Source organism: Dromiciops gliroides, chromosome X (genome assembly GCF_019393635.1).
Source record: "Dromiciops gliroides isolate mDroGli1 chromosome X, mDroGli1.pri, whole genome shotgun sequence".
Classification (NCBI taxonomy): Eukaryota; Metazoa; Chordata; class Mammalia; order Microbiotheria; family Microbiotheriidae; genus Dromiciops; species Dromiciops gliroides.
In genome coordinates, this window is record NC_057867.1 from 9,500,139 (window position 1) to 9,502,976 (window position 2,838).

General features: G+C 40.3%; 1 pseudogene; it reads right to left on the reverse strand.

The window, feature by feature from the left end:
• Positions 1–53: 53 nt before the first annotated feature.
• On the reverse strand, positions 54–348 carry LOC122733292 (annotated as a pseudogene).
• Positions 349–2,838: the final 2,490 nt, after the last annotated feature.

Consider the following 2,838-nt stretch of genomic DNA (forward strand, 5'->3'; position numbering starts at 1 on the left):
TTGTCTGTATTTTTTTTAAGTTTATTACAATGTACAATAGACTAAGTTGACACAATCTTGACTGCAGGTGGCAACAGATGTTGAAGTAGGAAATGCAGATGTCACAAAGCAAGAAAGAAACCAAAAGGAATCACCATCTTATCTACACAGGAACATCTACTTTTTGCCAGATTTCTTAATTCCACCACTGGCAAGTGGTCCCTTCCCAGAAGCTTTTGCTTTTAACTCTTCCAGTTTTTTCTGTTCTTTTTGTTTTTGTTTGAAAGCTATATCTTCCTCATCCATTTCCTTGGTTTACTTCTTGGGCTGTTTCAGAGGCTGCTTCTTACCACCCTCCTGACCCTACATCATACCCTTGTCTGTCTTTTACTCAACTTTTAACTTCCTCTTATTATCTTAACTCCTACTTCCAAGCTACACTGCCCCAAGCTTCAGAGGGCCCCAGGTGTTTCAGTTTAAGGAAGGCCAGGTTTTTCACTTACCTGGCCTGTTCTCTGGTCCTCAAATAACCTCAGGCCAACTTGCTAATTAACCAGGAAGCAAAACTGTGTGTGCTATGGTTCTTAGCTCTGAGGAGCCTGCACCCCTCCCCCATTTGGAGCCTCCCCCTGTTCAAGATTTCTTTCTGGTTCCCCACTGGGGTAGAACTACCGAATTCTTCCTTAGGTCCCACAGACATCCCTGTATTTTCCCCTCTGCCAGCCATTCAGCCGTCTCACCCAACTAGCTGTATGACCATGGGCAAGTCACTTAATCCTCATTGCCCCACACACAAAAACAGATTGAAAAAATGATTGAAAAAATAATATCCTGGGCAGCTAGGTGGTGCAGTGGATAGAGCACCGGCCCTGGATTCAGGAGTACCTGAGTTCAAATCCAGCCTCAGACACTTGACACTTACTAGCTGTGTGACCTTGGGCAAGTCACTTAACCCCAATTGCCTCACCAAAAAAAAAATATCCCACCCTCTACCTCTACAGGAAGCTTTCCCCAATTCCCCAGAAATTCTAATGCTTTCTCTCTGTAGATTCTCTCCAATTCACCCTATCTATAACTTGTTTGTACCTAGTTGTTTGCATGTCATATTCACCATCAGATTGGGGGATCCTTGAGAGCTGAGACTGTCTTTTGCCTTTCTTTGAAGCCCCAGCAACGAACACAGTGCCTAGCACACAACAGGCACATAATAAATGCTGACCAACTGACTGACTAACTGAACAAAATTTTCAGCAAATATTTGGGGGAGAGAACATTAAGGAAGGGGAAATATCAGAACAGGCTCCCCAGAGGAGGCAGCTGAGCTAAGCCTTGAGGGAAGAAGGAAGAGGATGAGTCAGAAAGGGATAGAAGGGGGGAAAGGGCATTCCAGGCACACAGCTGGAACATGCAACAGAAAGGGAGTCAATTTGTCAAGAATGTGATGATGTAATATCACACATGATAAATGTAATAGTTCCCATATAGATAGTGATTTAAGTTTTGCAAAACACTTTTTGTGCTTCATCTTATCTGAGCCTGACAGCAACCCTAAGGTTAAATGTTATTATTATGCCCATTTTTCAGATGAGGAAAGTGAGTTTCAGAATAGTTCTATGACTGGCCTTCCTGACTCCAAGCACTCTACCCAGCACATCACACTGTCCCTTCTATGTAGAACATGCAGGGAAATAAAATGAAATAAGTGGAAAGGGAGATTGGAAGTAGATTATGCAAGACCTTCTAGAACAGATTGTAACTAGCAGGAGCTCATCCTCAAATTTGGAGAACATTAGTCAGCCCTAGACCTCTTGTATATAGACACTGTTTCCTCTACAAGGCCTCATGCCATTGAGAGCTGTGGAAGGTATGCATCCTACAAGAAATGGGGCTAACTTAAGATCAGAGGTCTAGAGTTGGAAGGGACTCAGAGCCTATGTGGTCCAAGAGCTTCATTTACAGATAAAGAAAATGAGGCTCAAAAAGGTCAGATGACTTGGATAAGGTCACGTAGAGTGTCAAATAAGTGGCAGAGGGACAGTCAAATTCAGGTCCTTTGATTCCCAAACTAGCAATCTCCCAAATAATCAACAAGTATTATTACATTCCAAGAATCAATGGACTACCTACCTGAAAGTCACAATGAAAACAATATTTCAAGAAATCACAAATGAAAACTATCCAGATTTTCATTTAGTAGCAGAGGGCAAAGTGAAAATAGAAAGAATCCACTGGTCACTCCCTTAAAGAAACCTTAATAAGAAAACTTCCATGAATTCATATACAAAATCATCAATTGCTATGCCAAAAAAATATTTCCAGTACCCAGAAATAAATAAGTCCAGTGAGAGGGAACTACAGTCTGCACCACACAAGACGACCATAAAGGAAAAGAGAATTTAGAACACATTATTCCAAAAAGTAAAATATAAAGGTTTACAACCAACAATAACTTCTTTGGTAAAACTAAGTATAATTCTACAAGGAAAAAAATAGTCCTTTAATGGACTTCCAAGCATTCCTAATGAAAAGACAAGAACAGAATAGAATCTGAAGTGCAAACACAGGAGTCAACAGAAACCTAAAAATAAGGAAGTATTTACATTATGTTAGGAGGAAAATAAATAAGTTCCCCCTTAGAGCCCTAATGTGTCCAAGATGCATAAAGCTCAATAAGATGAATAGGCAGCCTAGGAGTGGTTTTTTTCTGTTCTGACAATATTAAGTAAAGAAGGAAAAAAGAAGAAAATGATTAAACTAGGGAAGGGGTAGAACTTACTGTTTCACATAATGGGGATGTGCAAAAACAAATTTATATGAATATGGAGGAAAGAATAGGGGAAGTGGGCATCATATAAAACT